Source organism: Coffea arabica, chromosome 8c (assembly GCF_036785885.1).
Source record: "Coffea arabica cultivar ET-39 chromosome 8c, Coffea Arabica ET-39 HiFi, whole genome shotgun sequence".
NCBI lineage: Eukaryota > Viridiplantae > Streptophyta > Magnoliopsida > Gentianales > Rubiaceae > Coffea > Coffea arabica.
The window spans coordinates 28118606-28131098 of record NC_092325.1 but is presented as its reverse complement, the minus strand read 5'-3'; the positions used below and the strand labels follow the sequence as shown (position 1 = coordinate 28131098).

Here is a 12493-nt window from a genome sequence, read left to right as displayed (position 1 = left end):
GGGAGAGGGAGAGAGAGAGAGCTCAATTCTTTTTTTAAAAATTACAAATAAGAAAGAATTATATACTTTTATTATTTTAAAATTATTTCACTTTTTTGTTTACCACCAAATTCCAATCCTAATCTCGACAGCCTTAAAATAATACGATAATGTTAGACTTTTCTTTATTTTCCTTTTTTGCAAAATCTAATTTTTTTTGTCTCCTTCTTTTCTATCTCTTTTTCTTTTCTTAGTATTAATAAATGTGAAAAAAAGAAATTTGAAAAACTTCTTTTATTTTTATGTTTTTCGATCTCTTAAAGTGAAAAAAAGGAAGAATAATCATTCCAACTTTTTTATTTTTAATTATTATAAAAAAGGGTAAATATATTTAAAAAAATTTTGACCATACTAGTTAGATTAACGATGAGGTAAAATGCCTAGAAAATAATGTTAAGAACTAAAAAGATTGTATCACTATAATCTAAACGAATAAAGTGATAATAACAATGTAGTAATGCTATAAAATAAAAAGGTATTTTTGTCCAAAATTTCTTAACATATTGAGTTGAATTACTTATGGGGGTAAAGTGACTAAAAGATAACGTTAAGGGGTAAATTGATATTAGGGATATAGTTTAAGGGGGTAAAGTGATAATAACCCTAAGTTCAGGGATGTGGCCTATAAGCATGTTCTGACTCATTGCCATATTCTCAAGGTTGATAAGGTTCTCTAGGTTATCAGGGAGTCCCCCGGATATATAGTGTCTGTCAAGCATTAGGTATGTAATTGGGTGGACAGATTTGCAACAGAATTGGGCAAAGCACCTCCATGATTGTTAGCATTCAAATGCAGATTTCTCAGATTAGTGCAATTAGTCAAGGAAGTCAGAAAGCTTAAGCCAGTGCTATCAGCACTTCCAAGTGGATTCTTTGAAAAGTCTAACCTTTGCAAATGTTTAATAAGATTTCCCAAATTCATGGGTACAACTCCTGATAAAGCATTTGCACCAATGTCCAAAATCACAATTCCTGAAGCATTGGTAATGGATACTGGCATGGATCCAAAAAACTGGTTTTCTGCAACAGCAGAATTATGAAGTCTTGAACAGTTCAGACCAACATCTGAGGGGAAAGATCCATTTAAATAGTTGGAGGCAAGATTAAGATACTGAATTGATGAGATTTTGAAAAACTGCATGTGTACTACACCAGACAATTTGTTAGAAGACAGCTTAAGAAACTCCAAATTGGATAATATTCCAAGTTCTTCAGGAATGTTCCCTTCAAGAAAGTTGTCAGATAGACTAAGGATGCGTAAATCAGCTAAATTCCCCAGTGAATGTGGTATTGTTCCTTTGAACTGGTTTTTAGAAAGATACAAGTCAAGGAGATTTCTCGATGAACCCAGCTCAGCAGGTATTTCACCTTCATGATTGTTTCTCTTCATGTCTGCCTATGTTAGATTTCTAGGGATTTCACCTTGGAAAGAGTTGTTGTAAAGTGAAAGATGCTGCGGGTGTAAAAGTTGATTGTGCTGACGAGGTATTGTGCCATGAAAGAAGTTATTATCATGGATGAGTTCCTCGAGAAAAGTCAGGTTACCTATGTTACATATGAAAGCATATGAAAATTGAAGTCGAAAACTCATTTTGCTAGTGGAATTGCTGAGCAAATCCTGCTGGACTTGGGAAAGGAATACAGTGTGGAATTCCAGTCTCAGTGGAAATAGTTAGTTGTTTGAGAATTACATAATTGACTATATTGACTTTTGAAGTAGCAATGCCTGATTTCTTTTCAGGAAATAGTAAAATACCATTAGCGTAGAAGCACTGGTGCTCATTCAGTCAAGTCAAGATGCCTGTAGGACCACCATTAGTGCTCGTCAACTGAAGGTACTCTTCTTGACATTTCACTCATCAAAAGAAAATCAAATTATAGGAAATTTCTTGCTCCTGTCTTCACTCTTCCGTTCATAACCACAGCCAATATTTTGTATCGTTCCAGGGGTGCAAATTTGGCAGATATGAAAGCGTGGCAGTCTATGACTAGGGCTGCAACTAAGAGCTTTCGTTACTTTGATTATTCGTAGGCATGCAAAGCAAAGCTAAATTAAGGACGCATCACCTAGAGTGAATGCGTGTTTAACGAGGATACGAGACCATCATATGAGATCGAGATGGACTTAATCTAGTGGTTACGCTTGAGATCCCAGGAACTAAAAGTTCTGAATTCTAGATTTCTTTGTCCCCTTTCAATTTTTTAAATCCCATCCTTTCTTTGCTAAAAAAAAGTTTTTTAACACGAGTAAAGGAAAGAAATCGGCAAAGAGTGGAATTCAAGTGTTTGCCTTGAAAGATTAGTATTGGCTAGAATATCCCCTTTGCACACGGCAAGGGTATTTGCAGTGGACTACTAGAAGGATTGTGCATGAGGCGAATTGAAAAATGTTCACCTTAGGAGAGTGTGACCATTTTAGTTCATATCCAACTTTAGTTCTTTTTTTTTTGGGGGGGTCAAACTTCAACTTAGTATTTCTTAACTTGATAATTCAAGGTTAATTTCAAAATAGAGGCACTGCTCTGCTCTCTTCCTGGGCACATTCTATCAGCCACAGGGGAGAATTCTCTTCCCGACTAATGTCACACACAAGCTAGTGTTATAACAAATTATGCTAACTTGTGAGCTACTCTCTATGAACAAAAGAGAAGGAACATTGTTCAAACAACCCTCTCAAATTACAAACATCCTCAAGGATGGTGGCAATAATTGACTCATCTTCCTGTTTTAGGTGTGTCCTATCCACAATTATCTTGCAGTCTGATTGGATTTCTATTTTCTGCCAATTTTCTTATCTTGCCACAATCATAGCTGCTCTTATAGCTTCTGATTCCTGGATAGCTAAACCAGCCTGCTTTTCTCCCTATTTTGCCTACACTCCGATGATCTTCCTCTGTTAAAATAATATCCGACTCCTGTCTCCAATTCCTCTTGTAAATTCTATCTAGATTGTTCTAGCAGAATGTTAGTAGTGTAGTAATAGGAATAGTCTAAACTGATAGTATTATAATATTAGATTTCTTAGGTTTCTAGATCAATATTAACCGACCTAAGAGTCTTAAATATAGGCAATTGGAGCTAAGTCTCCAATGTGAGGTAAGTTGCTTGTATCTAAAGCTTTGTGGAAGTTTCTTGTCTTTGCGTTGTGAGTTTGTGCTTAAGTTATGTAGTGTATTATGAGATAGTGTCCCATGGTTATAATCTTTTGGTGTAATGCATTTTGTATTCAATTATTAAGTGTTATTTTTATAGTATAGTTTGGGCCTGCCAGTTGACAAAAATCAACAAGTGATATCAGAGCGGGATGCTTCGAAACATTTCCGTTAAGGTGTTTTTTTGCAGGATGGCTCGATCAAGGACCAAATAAATTGTTTGTCGAAGTGAATGGTTAGGTACCGTTTGGTACGAGTGAGGCTGCTCATTAAGACACAGTTTGGGACTGCATAAGTTGTTGGTCTGGGACCACAGTCACTTGGTCGAGGACCATTAAGGCATTATTCTTTCAAAGTGAACGGTCAGGGACTATAGCGCAAGGTTTCGTCAAGAATAAGGGTGGCAATGGGGCTGGGTTTACAGTTGTCAAATAACTTCCCCTGCCCCTGCCCCCAGTCTCGCTTTCCTTGTGGTCTTTCACGGAAGAAAAAATTATTCTATCATATTTAACAATCTTCTCATTTACGAGATAATTTTATCATTCATTCTATATTAAAATATTTAATAAAGTCATGTCCAAGTACCCGACTTTAAACCATCTAACGAGTTGCAAAAACTAATAATTAAAGAAGATTAGCAGCCCGTCAGTACCATGAAAATAACATTAAAACATTTTATTGAGATATAATAGGACCAAGCCACAATTATGTTATTAATTATATTATTAAATATAAAGAATTAAATAATAACTAAATAAGTATATTGTGTACATATACGTATTATATACACACTTATGAATTTAAATATATATATTTTTGATATACGGGAGACGGGGTGGAGGATGGAGTAGGTGTATGCTGCTCCGCCGCTACCCCGTTTTAAGGCGGTGGGAAACTTTCCCACCCCATCCCGCCCCATTTCTACTCCAGCGGGATGGTTGCCCGGCTCCGACACTCGTTGCTACCCTTAGTCAAGAACAGTTGGGGACTCTTAGAGTCATTGGTTTGGGATCGGATTTACTTGGTTAGTGCTGGGCACACCAAGGAGGGATGATGGATATTGCCGCATCAATAAGCGCCATTGAGAAACTCAACGACCCTAATTATGGGAATTGAGCACGCAAATGAAGTAATATTTTATTGGCCAATTTATGGGAAGTGGTCAACAGTGAGAACACAACACCACCAAGAGGGAACAAAGCTCTCGAGGAATGGACGGGAAATGTGGAAAGGCGTTGTATGCATAGTTATTAAACCCAACCCGGGAAGGAACCCGGCGAAGGAGGTGGGTCAACGGGTTACTGGTTGAACCGGTGGGTGAGTGGTTGAATCGGTGGGTCACTACATATATTTAAATATTATATTTCATAATTATTTATATAAGATATATGATATAAATTGTAATAAATAATGCCATAACAAAAGCTCATTTAATTTAATTTGTTATAAAATAATTAATTCATATAAGAATCAATCAAATATAAAATTATTTATTAATATACCAAACTTCAAGTGTAAAATTTTATCTATATTTAGTGTAATTATCTATCTTATTTATGAATTTTAAGTATAAAAATTTATTAAAAATAATATTTGTCTTTAAATGAATTATGTAATATGTTATTTTTGGAATCCATTTTATAACTTATAGAGTTTGGAGGGTAATAAATTTTTATTAAAAGATTCCAAATAAATTTGTTTTAGAGAAAAAAAGATAGAATTGAAAAAACATTTATATATCATACTAAAGCTACTATATCAACATATTTGGAAGTAGTTTGGTGGTAAGCAAGCGGTAGTGTGAGGGCAGAGGTCGGAAGTTCGAGTTCCAACAATAGTAATATAATTTTTCCACAAAATCCGATTAGTGACAAAACCGGCCGGGTTTCCGGTTTAACCCGGTTCGACCGCCGGGTCGTTGACAAAGTCAACGGTCTCTTTGCACAAACGATCTGATTCCAAACCCGGCCCGGTCCAATGATCGGTCCACCGGTTTGACCGGTTCGACCGCCGGACCGGGCCGGGTTTAATAACTATGGTTGTATGCATTGGCAATTGTTGTAGAGGATGAGCAATTGCGAAGGGTAAATCTAGCAATGACACCAAAGGAAGCATGGGACATCCTGGTAGCTGCATTGGCCAAGCAGAACAAATGGAAGCTACAGCCACTCGAGAATGAGCTCTATTCGATCTCGCAGCAAAATCTCACTGTAAATCAGTACTTTTCTAAAGTGAAGTCTTTATGTGACATCAGTTTTGATGATTTCGATTGGTGTTTCAAAAACTTGCAAACCACATCAAAATGTGGCTTATTAAATTACAGGGAGTTAAATTCAACATTTACTAAATCATAGAAGATTTTTGGCAGTTCACCCATTTTTCGAATAATATGGGTGGTAAACGCTTTATTGTAACTAGTGTTAAAGGCACGCCTAATGTATGTGCGATTTAGAGATAATTATTAATTTTTATGAATATATTAATTTTTTACAAAATTAAATTTATATAAATTATTCATGGAAAAAATTGCAATTTGTTAGTACATTTTTTCTTTAATACAATTATAGTTAATTTGATAGTTACAACATTTAAAGAAATTATGGGAGATTGTTAGTAAATATGATTAGGTGATTAGGATAAAAATTAATTTCTTAAAGGCAAAATTAGAAGTTCAAAAAATGACCAAAAATATTTACCTCAACTGCCACTTCTCTCCTTTCATTATTCTATAGATATTTTTCTATGAGATCAATACAGACTTTTATCTTTTTATAAGAAATGTTGGTATTTCGCAAAGTGATAAAAATTAATAGCTTTAAAGGAGTTGCATGGAGTTGCGATGGCACTATTGAACTTTTGACACCTTTTTTTTTTGCCCAATTCCTACTCTAACTTTAGGGAAAGATTCAATTGAGCCAAGGGAGTTAGAGGGAAAGAATCTCACCTCTAGATAAAAAAAGATGCATTATTGTGCATCCTTTGGATTTTAATATAGGTGTATAGGTTTGAACCTCTAATTTGTAGCCAAACTTACATAAAACTTTTATGTTTCACCTGGTGGCCAACTCACCTAAGAAGAGTTAGTTTTTGACACTTAATATTTACCATAGTCAGTTTATAAATACATCAATTTACATTTGAGTTGGAAAATGATTTGGTGATAGTAAAGATTGGAACTGCAAATGTAGCATGTAGAAAGGTATTTGTCAATGAACTGAAAGTGAATACACACACACACACACACACACACACACACACACACACATATATATATATATATATATATATATCTTTCCTATATAGCTACCTCACATAGCGAGTTTTTTACACTCACTCTCTCATTGTCGATGCGCTTTGGAATTTCATTATTTTCTCTTTCGCAATTTTCCTTTCATTTTACCCTACCAATTCCAATATACCTTAAGAGCAATAATCTCTCCAAAGTTTTTCTTTGTCACTTTTTTTCTCACTTTCCCGTTTCTCCCTGTTTCCTAAACTTTCAATGGTTAAAAAATAGAGTTTGAAAACTCCAGTCTTTATCATCTAAATTTTGTCTTTCTATCTTCCTATCTATGTTTTTTTTTTTTGATAGATTTATTTCAAATCCCAGCATCTCACTGTTATTTCAATCCTAATAGTTTCAATTTCTTCACTGTATAACCGCAATTCAAAATCGAATAGAAAATTATCCTTATCATCATCAAAGCTCTATATATCGTACAACCAATTACTTTTCCTTTTATTTGTGAAGGATTGCACTTGCAGGTACATATCAAGAGGGTTTCTTTCATCGTTTTCTCCATAACTTTTTCTGGAAATTCTTACCAATGGTTTGTTTTGTCACATATCAATTAAATAATGTCTTATATATTTATTGAGAGTTTACCAAATCATTACGAGCTTCTGATTACTAATTGCTTTTGTGATTATGTATCAATGTTTAGACATGCTTGCTATGAATTTTCCCATAGCTTTCATGAAAGCGCAAGTTCTTCAAATTAATTTGTCTATATATAAAGGGGTATTCCCAGCCAGCGTAGAAGTATTTGCTGGCGAAAGAGATCGATGCTTTTCTGGCAGTAGGCAAAGCTACTTATATTTTGAAGCAATATGGGTCCAATCATTTGAATTTTTGCTATGTTTGGTCACCACAAGATGACAGGATCAAAATACTTTAGCAATTATAAACATTATATTGACAGTATACTTGATCGAAGGATTTTTTTAGTTAGTTATAGACTTGAACGTGAGAGACAACTTGATCCCAAAGGTTAATAAATAAGAATTTACAAAATGTTGAAGCTTACAATTTCGGATGCTGGTAAGCAAATCTTATGACTATTTAGTTTTGGCCAATTTTTGTGACAAAATTTGAATTCTTCTTCAGGAATAATTCTTTTATGGGGATATAGTGACACAGGTTTACTCTTATTTGTTATTTTCAGTTGTAGGTTGAACTGGTAAATCTCTTTTGGCAACAGGATTCTTTCTCGAGTGTGTGCATAATACATGTGTATATATAGCAATCCATTTGTTTGAGTTATTTTTCAGTCCTCTTTTGTGTTTTCTTTTTGTCAGAAGGACATTTTATTTCTTTTTTGTTTCTTACCCTTCACAATCACCTTTACTAATATTACTATTATTCTGTTTATAACTTTCAGATTTTACCTGAGGGGACAACATTATATTTTGACAAGGGATTGACAATACGTTTTTTTTTTTATTTGTTTGTCAATACTTAAGTCAAGAAGTTGGTGGAAATTTCAATTATTCATTCCATACCTTATGCATCATTAAAGTATTTGTTCAAACAGCCAAGCTTTTGCTATTGATGCTTAGGTTGAAACGACAAATTAATAGATGTTCTTTTGGTTTAACAATAGTTATTGTAATCACTAAACTCATCGACATCCGGCAAGCGGTAGCTAATCTGTAAGAATTTTTTTAATTTAATTTCTGTTGTTAAAAAGGAAGGAAAAGGCTCCTAAGTCGATATATTAGAAGCAGATATTCACCTCGAATTTTTACAAGTTTTTTTTTAAATTTTTTGCACATAAGCATGTTCAAATAAGAGAATTCAATATAATAAAAAATACATTTTTATTTGTAAATGGAAAAATAAATATTCTAATTTATATTTAGAAATTCATGAATAACTAGAATTATACTAATATAGTCCCATTCATTACGAATGACGTCAAAAACTAGTTATATTATTTTGTGAGACATGAACAACAAGCAAAGGAGGGATCGATTGGGTGGTTCCAACGTAGAGAATATAAGTTAGAGTTTTTGAGTTCGAGTTCGAGTTCGAATCCTCCTACTTATACTTAAAAATAAATTAGAGTGTAAACTTGCAAATGGCATATAAATAAAAGTGAAGTATAAGCAAATGAACATACCAAGGAAACTATTTAACACTACAAAAATAACTCGTGTGAATGCACTACTATATATTACTTAAGGAAAAGTGTGTATACTTTCATGATAGGTTAGGTGTATAAAAACTCATAGTATTATTTGACTTACATTTTAATGGTTACAAGTCATAGAGGCGTGGAAAGATCTACAAGAATAACAATCACATGCTACATCTTTTCGAAATTAGAATTGGTTATACAAGTTAACTTAATATTTTCACTCCTCAACCTATATAGTAAAAGCGCGAATGGGTTTGGTGGTTGCTGTGCTGATGTGGATGTATTTTATTGGGTGGAGTTTGGTCGTCAATCACGTGAGACTCGCGTGCTTTCGTTCGCTGGGAGGAGAAGTGGAAGTATAATCTTGCTTTTGTCCGCTGGGAGGAGAAGTAGAATTGGTGCTTTTGTCCGAGAGAAGGAAATGAGCACCAGCTGACCAGCTGACTAAGCTTATGGCGGTTGGTGATGGTTTGATTGATGACAAGTGTTAGGTGATGGGCTCAATGTGGGTTTGCATGCTTTTACGATTTTGCCCTTTTTAAAAAAAATCAAGTGCAACGTTTTCTGTTTCTGAGCTTCTTACTTCCCTTTGTCCTTTGTTGAGAACCAGTTTCGCCTCTGCTCAAGAGAGATGGCAAAAACGGCCTTTTTGCTCTGCTCTTTGATTGAGACCACTGAAAACTGTTTCTCTCTCCGTTTGCCTGAGAAAAGAACGCTTTCTGCCTTCTCTTCCCGAGGATAAACCCAAGGCTCATTCCTTTGATTGAAGGGACTGAAACCTCTTTGTTCCTCCGATGTATGTAGAGGTTTCTATGCTACTGGTGCCGTCTTTTCCCTGAGGCATCATCATGATCCGCGGTAAGTGTGCCTCCTGCTAATTGTTCTTTTCTTGCCCTTCATCTATTTGCTTGGATGTGCTGCGTTATTAGTTAGTTTCTTTCCGTTTCCTTATTTTTTTTTGTCGGAACTGCTGTCTTACTGGCTTCTTGTGTCAAACTTACTTCCCCTGTTATTGTTAGATTTTGCCTCCTGGTGAGCTTGTTGTCTGCATTGTCGTGTTTATTTGATTTTCTCCCCTAAATTTTATGCCCTGGTCTGCTGTTACTGTTGCATTTCTGCTTGCTTTGCTTTACGCCTTATTTTGCTGCTCCTGATGCTTTGCTTAACTTTGATTTCTTGCCGACGTTTTTTTACCTGCGCCTTTCGTTTCCCTCCTATCAATGGTGCTTACGCCTCTTTTTTTTTGTACTTCTGTTCTGCCGTGCTTAGCTCGTTCAGGTTACCTTTCCCTACTTTCTGTTTTATGCTTTCTACCTATTTCTCATTGATTCTCTTATACCTTTTTCCCTTTTGAGCTCTGCTGGGTATTATAGCACATTTACCCTTTGTCCTTGTATCTTCTTAATCTTTTTCCACCCCTCGTTGTTTTGTTTGGTGCAGGAACAGGTTCTGCCCTCTTTTCTGCTGCTCTACTGTTCGCTAAACAAGGCTTGTTGTATCTATCTAACGCTAAGGTGACATTCCTTGTTCTCTCTTCTACATATGCTCAAATTTTTTGCCTTGCCTGTTAGCTTGCTTCTGCCTACTAACCATTTGCTCCTTGGCTTCTGCTACGTCAATTTTTAAATATTACAAAGATTTTCTCACCCATTCGCCTTCGTTATTCTTATCCGCTTGGTTTCATGTAACTGCCTAAGAACTTTGCTTTACCTTTTCTTTGCTCTGATTCCCCTCCCAGCCCCCCAATAAGAGCCATTTGTCACGTGCCTTTGTTATGCCATTTCTTTATGTTAGCTTTTTTTGCTTCAGCTTTAGCCTCCTTTGTTCTTATTTTGTCAGCTCTATGGTAGTGCATTACATTAATACATTAGCCTTTCTTTCAACTTCTGAGGTATGTAGTAATCAGATCGAAAGAATGCTCAGTTCAGCGGTGCTGTATAAGGACTTTGCTTTAGCTTTAATTTCCTCTGTCTTTTTCCCCCTTGATAGTAGGCATTTAATGCATACCTTTGTTATGTGTTTCAGGCTGAATCGGTTCCTTTGACCAATTGAATAGATGAAAGCAGGTGAGGCTCTGGTTTCTCTTCCTTGCCGTCATACACGAGCTTCAACAGGAGAATGTTGAAGAGGAGCTCGACCAAATAAACTTAGCCCAGAAGCTAATAACTAAATTATGGAGTTGATTTTAGGTCTATATTTTCCATTTTAGTTTTCCTTTTCTTGGGGTAATTATTCTTCCATACTGGACGTATGTTCTCCTGAACTACAGGGGAATGAGCTGTGAACATTTTGATATGTGAATGAAATTTTGTGTTTGTTGTTTGTTGGTTTTGTATAAAGCTGAAATATTTTGATATGTGAATGGAATTTGAATTATGAAAAATGATGTGAATTAGTGCTTGTTATGGTCTTCTGCACATATTGTGAGACATTTTTTTTTAGGCAAAGTGATGCGGTTCCCTTTTTTTTTTTTGGGTGGATGGTGGAGGTCAACAACTAAGTAATGCTGTATATAAGTAGTATTTGTTTCAAAAAATGGTGTAGTTTTTGAAAAAATTGTGAATAAGTAGTGTATACGTTTTGTGTCTATTGAAGAGATATTTCCTGGTTTAGGCTCTATGAATGTTAATAGCATCTGCCTAGGTGACTAAAGATGTTTGGTCAAGAATCTTCATGTCATTAAATGACTCTGCCAGTTCTTCCTTCTGACCATCTCATGTTGCTCGTCATCGGCACTAACTCCAGGGGAAATCTTGACTATACTAATTTTTGTAGAACCCTTCAAAGAGCATACATTTTTGCAAAAGCAGAGAATTAGTCAATAATAGCTTAAATTTTGTTGTCCATCTGAATGAATTTAATTTCTTTTGGCTTACAGCTTCAGGTTTTTCTTTTTAGTACTTCACCCAATTATTGCTACCAATGATGCATAATACTTTGTTATAGGTTGTTTTCCATATAAATATCCTGATTTGCAATATTTATTCATAAAGATGCTGCAACATTATCGTCAAATTTGCATTCTTGCAGTTTTGTGATAACTTTTTAAACTCCATTTTATTTATGTTGTATTTCAACTGCGCACAAATGCCTTCTGATTAATCATCTACCTTGTTAGCTAACCTCTCTGATTAATCATTTTACTTTTAACTCTACACTATATTTGTAAGAAATGGTGTCCTGGGAGCCAGTATTCCTGTATTATATACTACGTTAGCTCCATTTTTTTCACCAGAAATGGTTTTGTAAAAAATGAAAGTTGGCGGTTGCCGTTGACCAGAGGCTTTGTGAGAAACGTCCGAGAAATATGAACAAAATTTCAGACTTGTGGAATGCCTATACTAAAAAATATACTTTTTTACATAAATTGTTATTCTTTTATTACTTCAAAACTGGGCAGGGCATTTTATAGTTCAATCGCGCGAAGCGCGTTTATGCCTCCTAGTCGATAATAAAGATGAGAACAAAAAAAAAAAAGAAACAATTAGATTTGATAGTCAATAAAGATTTTATTAGCATAAATAAGCAATCAATTCAGCAGGATTCCCCGTCACCCACTGCTTTCCATTTTCAGAGTAACCTTGTACACATATATGGTAATGTCTTTCTCTACAAGAATGCGCGCACCCCAAAAACCCTACTCAGATCCTCTCATCTTCAATAAGCCGAATTCTCCCAACTCGAATCACCCAAATAAACAATGGAAGCATATTGGGGTTTAGGGGCTATAGGGAGAAGTGGCAGCAATCCCTTTCCTGCTAAATCAACGATGAATGCTGAATACTTCACTGCTGAAGTGCCCATGGTGGACACACTTGTTCGAAATTATGACATTGATGCTAGTTTAGGAGGGTTTTCTGGCTTGATCAAACAGTATTCTGA

General features: G+C 35.2%; 1 long non-coding RNA gene across 1 annotated transcript; it reads left to right on the top strand.

The window, feature by feature from the left end:
* Positions 1-9184: 9184 nt before the first annotated feature.
* LOC113705472 (uncharacterized) lies at positions 9185-10933 on the top strand. The gene is made up of 3 exons (XR_003451890.2): positions 9185-9469; positions 10052-10125; positions 10637-10933. It is a non-coding gene; the product is annotated as an uncharacterized lncRNA (long non-coding RNA).
* Positions 10934-12493: the final 1560 nt, after the last annotated feature.